Consider the following 8928-nt stretch of genomic DNA (forward strand, 5'->3'; position numbering starts at 1 on the left):
GTCATAAAAGCTTGTCATTGGCACTGTGTAGCTCAGTTGGTAGAGCATGGCTTTTGCAACGCCAGGGTTGTGGGTTCGATTCCCACGGGGGGCCAGTATGAAAATGTATGCACTCACTAACTGTAAGTTGCTCTGGATAAGAGCGTCTGCTAAATGACTAAAATGTAAATGTTGATTGTATTGATTCTTGTTTGATTAAAAGGAACGCACACTCAGCTATGTGCTCCTGCAGTCCCCAGTCATGATAACCAGGTAACCTGACCTAACACTTGTTTAGCTGTTGCTGAATCAATGGGTTTTTCCTTCAATCAAAATACGAAAATATGCATTTTATTAGAAGGGTTGTTTCACTATACCACAATACTTAGTCTAATACCAAATATTTGGATAATATTTTTTGCTATTCTTCTCAGGATCAAGAGCCGTGATACTCTCCATTACGCCGCTCTGAACGTCGTCCACCAGAAACTGAAGGCCGGGAGAAAGGGGAGCGCTATGGGAGAGACACTGTATACTCTGGGGTGAGACGCCAAAACATGGACTGAAATGTCCTCTTCTTCTTTTTAATACTTAATTCTGTGTTCTCTACACTGTATGTATGACTGTGGCTATTACATTGTAAGTTACAATGTCTTTTTACATTGATACTGTTCAATTTTGATCAAATAAAACATTAAACTGCTTTCATATAGAGGATTTTCATTCATATTTTTCTCTGTCCTTACATTTCTACAACACTTTCACCCACAGCTTCAGTGGGCAACAACCATATCAAGCCTATGCTCAATGTAAAGAAGATGGTTGGTTGCATAATAACTGTTAATATGTATATATTGCAAGTGTTTTAGCCTCTCAAACTGTCTTCTTTTAGCTGTATCCTGTATCACAGCTCTCTGTGGTGTTCTGACTACCCTAAATAGATTTTCCACTCACGTAAACTCAACTCTAACCCCCAGCAATGACCGTCAGTCCTCACCACACTCTCTTTTCACACACCATCAAAAACCACAAACATCTATCACTGAGAACACAACTCTCTCTCTCTCCATAAGAAAAGACTGAACTAAAAATAAACTTCTTAGCTGAATATACTTTGAACAGAATTGATATGGTTGAGAGACTGATTTCCAATTTGACATAGTAACTGGGCAGTTTTCAAAAATGATTGACAAAATGTGAATATGTATAAGTGCACCTTGCAGGACTGTAATCCATTTATTTTTCAACAGGGAGCAGCAGTGTACATGGAAGTCCCCATAACTGCCTCAACAGAGTTGGCAGCAACATGTAGTTGTCAAAGTTCATTAATTTGAAGTATCATAGACAACTTGCCTTTCTGTGATAGTTCATGTGTCTAGCCGAAATAGCAGTCAAACAAATGCCAAAAAAGACAATGTGTGGCTATGAAGAATCTATAACAAGGTAATATAGTTATTAAATGCTTATTAAATGCTGTATCGGGAGGCTGCTGTCGGGAGAGGTTGTGTTTTTCTCTAGCTGGAGGTAAGCAGGAGGTAAGCTTCTCATATGGTGTTGAGTAAAGCTTAACCATGTATTAGATCGTAGGTAGGTAGTTAGTTGTAGTTAGGTATTGTATTTATTATAGGTTAGTATTGTTGTTATTGTAGGTTTCCGTAGGTTATTGTAGGTTAGTATCGAAGCACGAGGCTAGCTAGCTAGCGGGCAGCTACTGGTAACCGATTAGCAACGGTGGAGAGCTGTTTCAATGTTAATGTGCTGCTACCCAACGTTTAATTTTTTGTCGTTATACGTTATGAGGAAAGGAACTAGACACGAGACATGAATTATCTGTTTAGTGTGCTAACACACTCTTGGCAGTTTGTTGTAACCAAGTATTGGTGCTAAATTGTGTGTTAATGGATGCTAGCTTGCTAGTTAGCTACGGGCGTCATAGCTAGGTATCGTGGGTTGTTGTGGGTAGTTACTGCAGGTTGGCAGTGTCTTCGCCGTGCCGGCTGTAGCACGAAGCGAGCTAACTTGGCTTTTCGAACAGAGTCAGAGTCAACACAGTAGCCATTGTGTGCCGGGTGTTAGCACGAAGCTAGCTAGCTAGCCGTTCTTCAAACAAAGTCAACACAGTGGCCATTGCTAACTACCCAACACGACCAGCTAACTGTACTGTAGTAGCTAAATACAATATACTTGTCCTAGCTAGCGCAACGTTGAATCATTGCTCGTCATGAAAGGAACTTGACACAGACACGAATGATCTGTTTAGTGTGTTATCATACTATTGGTGTGTCTTGGCAGTGTCTTCGGGCCGTGCCGTGCACGCGGCGAGCTAACTAGCGCGTTTTTCGAACAGTCAGAGTCAACACAGTAGCCATTGTGTGCCGGGTGCTTACGAAGCTAGCTAGCTAGCCGTTCTTCAAACAAAGTCAACACAGTGGCCATTGCTAGCTACCCAACACGTCCAGCTAACTGTACTGTAGTAGCTAAATACAATATACTTGTCCTAGCTAGCCAACGTTTAATCATTGCTGCGCCATGAAAGGAACTTGACATGAGACACGAATGATCTGTTTAGTGTGTTATCATACTATCATACAAGTGTTTGTGCTAAACTGTGTGTTACTGGATGCTAGCATGCTAGTTAGCGAGTTAACACACTATTGGTGGTTTGTTGTGACCAAGTGTTGGTGCTAAACTGTGTGTTAAACTGTGTGTTATTGGATGCTAGCATGCTAGTTAGCTATGGTGTCATAGTTAGCTAGCTGAATAAAAGTGGGTTGAGTCTATTCCTTTAAACATTGAACCGCTGTGGTTCACAACAATTCTGATTTCTAAAGGTGGAAGTTGGAGGAGTTTTTGTTCGGGTGGTTCGGTGAAACAATTTTAGTTTCTGAGGTAGAAGTTTTTGGTGAGGAGGCCCTGCTCTCTCCTCTCCCCAGATGCTTAGCTCATTTCATTCCGATCTCCTCTGCATTTTTGTAGCCATTTGCTACAGCCTGTCAACTATGCCTCTGCCTATCCCTGTTCTCTCCCTCTCTGCACAGGCTACACAAACGCACCACACCGCGCGGCTGCTGCCTCTCTAACCTGGTGGTCCCTGCACGCACCCCTCACCTGGAGTTCCAGGTCGCAGGCAGCCTCTGGAACTGCCGTTCTGCTGCCAACAAAGCTGACTTCATCCCAGCCTATGCAACCTCCAGTCCCTCGACTTCCTGGCGCTGACGGAAACATGGATCACCACTGAAAACACTGCTACTCCTACTGCTCTCTCCTCGTCTGACCATGTGTTCTCGCATACCCCGAGAGCATCTGGTCAGAGGGGGTGGTGGTACAGGAATCCTCATCTCTCCCAAGTGGACATTCTCAATTTTCCCCTAACACATCTGTCTATCTCCTCATTTGAATTCCATGCTGTCACAGTCACTAGCCCATTTAAGCTTAATATCCTTGTCATCTATCGCCTCCAGGTTCCCTTGGAGAGTTCATCAATGAGCTTGACGCCTTGATAAGTTCCTTTCTGAGGATGGCTCACCCCTCACAGTTTTTGGGGGATTTCAACCTCCCTATGTCCACATTTGACTCATTTCTCTCTGCCTCCTTCTTTCCACTCCTCTCCTCTTGACCTCACCCTCTCACCGTCCCCCCTACTCTCACAAGGCAGGCAACACGCTTGACCTCATCTTCACTAGATGCTGCTCCTCTACTAATCTCACTGCAACTCCCCTCCATGTCTCCAACCACTACTTTGTTTCCCTTTTCTCTCTCGCTCTCCTCCCACACTACTCACTCTGCCCCTACACAGATGGTAATGCGCTCGCCGCAACCTTCGTCTCTCTCCCCTACTCTCTCTCCTCTTCCATCCTATCATCTCTTCCCTCTGCTCAATCCTTCTCCTCCAATCTCCTGATTCTGCCTCCTCAACCCTCCTCTCCTCCCTTTCTGCATCCTTTGACTCTCTGTGTCCCCTATCCTCCCGGCCGGCTCCGGTCCTCCCTCCAGCTCCGTGGCTTGATGACTCACTGCGAGCTCACAGAACAGAGCTCCGGGCAGCGGAGCGGAAATGGAAGAAAACTAAACTCCCTGCCGACCTGGCATCTTTTCACTCCCCTCCTCTCTACATTTTCTTCATCTGTTTCTGCTGCTAAGGCCACCTTCTACCACTCTAAATTCCAAGCATCTGCCTCTAACCCCAGGAAGCTCTTTTGCCACATTTTCCTCCCTCCTGAATCCTCCCCCCTCCTCTCTCTCTGTGGATGACTTCGACAACCACTTTGAAAAGAAGGTTGACGACATCCGATCCTCGTTTGTTAAGTCTAATGACACTGCTGGTCCTGCTCACACTGCCCTACCCTATGCTTTGACTTCTTTCTCCCCTCTCTCTCCAGATAAAATCCTGCGACTTGTGACTGCAGGCCGCCCAACAACCTGCCCGCTTGACCCCATCCCTCCTCCCTTCTCCAGACCATCTCCGGTGACCTTCTCCCCTACCTCACCTCGCTGATCAACTCATCCTTGACCGCATGGCCATGTCCCTTCCGTCTTCAAGAGAGCGAGAGTTGCTCCCCTTCTCAAAAAACCAACACTCGACCCCACTGATGTCAACAACTACAGACCAGTATCCCTTCTTTCTTTTCTTTCCAAAACTATTGAGCGTGCCGTCTTTAGCCAACTCTCTTGCTATCTCTCTCAGAATGACCTTCTTGATCCAAACCAATCAGGTTTCAGGACTGGTCATTCAACTGAGACTGCTCTTCTCTGTGTCACGGAGACTCTCCCGCACTGCTAAAGCTAACTCTCTCTCCTCTGCTCTTGTCCTTCTAGACCTGTCTGCTGCCTTTGATACTGTGAACCATCAGATCCTCCTCTCCACCCTCTCCGAGCTGGGCATCTCCCGGCGCGGCTCACTCCTGGATTGCGTCCTATCTGACCGGTCGCTCCTACCAAGTGGCGTGGCGAGAAGCTGTCTCCGCACCACGTGCTCTCACCACTGGTGTCCCCCAAGGCTCAGTTCCCAGGCCCTCTCTCTTTTCTCCCTATACACCAAGTCACTTGGCTCTGTCATATCCTCACATGGTCTCTCCTATCATTGCTACGCTGACGATACACAACTAATCTTCTCCTTTCCCCCTTCTGATAACCAGGTGGCGAATCGCATCTCTGCATGTCTGGCAGACATATCAGTATGGATGACGGATCACCACCTCAAGCTGAACCCTGGCAAGACGGAGCTGCTCTTCCTCCCGGGGAAGGACTGCCCGTTCCATGATCTCGCCATCACGGTTGACAACTCCGCTGTGTCCTCCTCCCAGAGTGCGAAGAGCCTAGGCGTGACCCTGGACAACACCCCTGTCGTTTCTCCGCCAACATCAAGGCTGTGACCCGCTCCTGCAGGTTCATGCTCTACAACATTCGGAGAGTACGACCCTGCCTTACACAGGAAGCGGCACAGGTCCTAATCCAGGCACTTGTCATCTCCCGTCTGGACTACTGCAACTTCGCTGTTGGCTGGCCTCCCTGCCTGTGCCATTAAACCCCTACAACTCATCCAGAATGCCGCAGCCCCGTCTGGTGTTCAACCTTCCCAAGTTCTCTCACGTCACCCCCCCTCCTCCGCACACTCCACTGGCTTCCAGTTGAAGCTCGCATCCGCTACAAGACCATGGTGCTTGCCTATGGAGCAGTGAGGGGAACGGCACCTCTGTACCTTCAGGCTCTGATCAGTCCCTACACCCAAACGAGGGCATTGCACTCATCCACCTCTGGCCTGCTGGCTCCCTTCCTCTGCGGAAGCATAGTTCCCGCTCAGCCCAGTCAAAACTGTTCGCTGCTCTGGCACCCCAATGGTGGAACAAGCTCCCTCACGACGCCAGGACAGCGGGAGTCACTCACCACCTTCCCGGAGACATTTGAAACCCCACCTCTTTAAGGGAATACCTGGGATAGGATAAAGGAATCCTTCTACCCCCCCAATTGTAAAGTGGTTATCCCACTGGCTATAGGGTGAACGCACCAATTTGTGAGTCGCTCTGGCTAAGAGCGTCTGCTAAATGACTAAAATGTAATGTAAATGTATTACACATCTATAACATGTTAGAAATAATGTCCAGTTGCTTTAAGTAGCAACCACCTAAAAAGCCAGGCAGTCATCATCACTGGATCATTACTACTAACCTCAACATAGTTATAAAGTGTAACTTAGTAACAAGGAGCAACAATCATTCAAATTGAAACAGGTAGTGGAGTGATCTGTATGATGAAGACAATGACTCATGTGTTTGAGTGTGTAGTTTTGTAATTGAGTTCCAGTGAGTCTTTGCATTAGTAAGGCAACAAACCTATTTTTCAAGTCATATCTCCTCTGAAATGTCTTGACCTTCTTTTAGACGTGTTGATAGCATGATACTCACATCCACCAACACACAGCTAACAAGTTCACAGGTACTTGCGATCTGCTCGAGGCCATATCTAGGCTTTGGTCAGGCCTGCTGGCTTTGTACACACAGGACCCTCCTACCTGCTCTCTGTGTCTCTGTGGTTTTCAGCAGGATGTCTATCTGGTGTCAGTCTGTTGTTTTCACATTTGTTACTGTTGTTCATGTTCCTACTGACAGCTTGCAGTCACAGCAAACCAGTTTTTTATAAACTTACTCTGATATATATAGTTATCTGAAATCAGTTACAAACCACAAAGAACTGCTAATGAACTATTTGAACTCTCCAAGTTAAGCATCATGTGTAATACAGCACCATTTATTGTATAGCTATGTGCTCAGGGGGAAGGGCCATGTTATGATGATGTCATGACTCATGGGAGAACTAGTACATTCTCAATCAGACAAGTGTTCTAGGACTACTGCAGGGTTCTCTGTAAGGAGACCAATTGAGGAGGATCCTCCTGATAGATTGCCTCCTATGAGAACGGTGTGTCATGTATATTGGTTATATTAGGCTGGGGTGTCCAATCAGTCATGCACTCTCAGGTGTTATATTTCAGTTAGTGCATGTTTCTGTGAATGATAGGGAATGAGACTGACATACAATTGACTTGTTTCATTCTATAGTTGTTTATCTCATATACCCTCCCACAGCTCTACCCCTTTTCACCCGTATACATTTACTTGTTAGTCATTTAGAAGATGCTCTTATCCGGAGCAAGTAGGGTTAAGTGTCTTGCGCAAGGGCACATCCACTGACTTTTCGACTAGTCGGCTCGGGAATTCAAACCAGCGACCTTTCGGTTACTGTCCCAATGCTCTTAATGTCTAGACAAGACAATACATGTTCTATGTATAACAGCCCGCCTATGGGTCATCTGGAATACTGTAACTGTTGAATGACTTGTTCAAAATAATAATAGTTTTCTTTCAAATACTTTAAGTACACTTGGTTTTGCTGGTCTTCTGCAATGGAGGCAAGATAAAGTACGTGTGAGAAAACAAATAGTCTACCAATGGCAGGTATCTTAGTGGGTAAGAGCGTTGTGCCAGTAACCGAAAGGTTGCTGGTTCTAATCCCAGAGCCGACTAGGTGAAAATCTGTAGATTTGCCCTTAAACAAGGCACTTAACCCTAATTGCTCCTGTCAGTCGCTCTGGATAAGAGCGTCTGCTAAATGACGTAAATGTTTCATATTGCATTTTTAAAATGAATGACCTGTGACCTTGTTTGAAAAGTTGTATATCAATTGATTAAATTGCTCTTCTGAAATCCCTGAGTATGTTGCTTCTTTTAGCATTAATAAATATCCATTTAACTGTTACTGACTAAAATAGACTTGTTCCTTCTCTTGTGTTCTGTACATACAGTATGTCTGTATGAATGTGTGCAGAGAGCTTCTGCAGACCCAACCTACTGATAAATGCTAAACCCACCCATGCTTGCACCCACACAGTGAGATGTTCACAGGTACCTGTACAGTGTGGTCTGCTGTGAGCACAAAACAAGGCCGTCTCTACGCTTTGGACAGGCCTGCTGGCCTTTTACATACCCTGCGTCTCTATGTGGTTTTCAGCAGGATGTCTATGTGGTGTCACTCTGTGTTCTCTCATTCTTTCATTGTTGTTCACAACCATGACAATTTGCAACACAGTCCACTTATATACTGTATGCCATGTAGCCTCTATCTTGTCACTTACAAGATCATAGGTTTAATTCATTCAAACTACAATCATGTGTTTACAGAGTTTAAAGTAGAACTTGTATCAATGTATGCTAGGCTACAGCCAAGAGGCCTGCCCCCGAGGTACACCCCTACTAAACGCTCAACTAGTAGCCTACACTTGAGTTAGTACATGAATGACAGGGATAAGACTGACTTTCATTCTGTAGGTGTTTCCCCCACATATCCTCACAGTAATGCTCCACCCCTGTTCACCCCACATATCAGGACATGTGTAACAGTCCTCCTATAGGTCATCAGGAGTACTGTCTGTAACTGTTGCATGGGGTAGGGATAAATCTATCTAAGACACACAAGTTTGATACCAAGAGCATACAGTGACATGTATGTGTAATGTATACTTGAAAATGTACTGCATACTTGCCAGATGACATTAAACTTTCAACCCACTTTAATGAAGGACATTCACATATTCTCTTTACACACTGCCTCAGTATTGTACATATTTGATTCAGCTGGTGCCTAAATATCAAACTATACAATGTTAACACAAATTAATTATCATCTAGACACCACAAAGTGTGTATGCTTCACCCACCTTCTACAAAATATCCTATACAGTAAACATTGGTTCACTTTGCATGGATTATATGAGTGATTTTCAGTTACGAAGACCATGGTGGGCTGAAGAAGGTGTTAACAAAAATCAAGCGTCCAGGAGCCAAATAGTTGAAGTGTTGTCTACATGGAGGACTGTTTCCACTCAAGACACAGGTTGTGAAGAGGACATCTTCAAAGATGATCACACTGAGTCTGTTACTGGCACTTCTTGTAGAG

This window comes from Coregonus clupeaformis, unplaced genomic scaffold, assembly GCF_020615455.1.
Source record: "Coregonus clupeaformis isolate EN_2021a unplaced genomic scaffold, ASM2061545v1 scaf1416, whole genome shotgun sequence".
Taxonomy (NCBI): domain Eukaryota; kingdom Metazoa; phylum Chordata; class Actinopteri; order Salmoniformes; family Salmonidae; genus Coregonus; species Coregonus clupeaformis.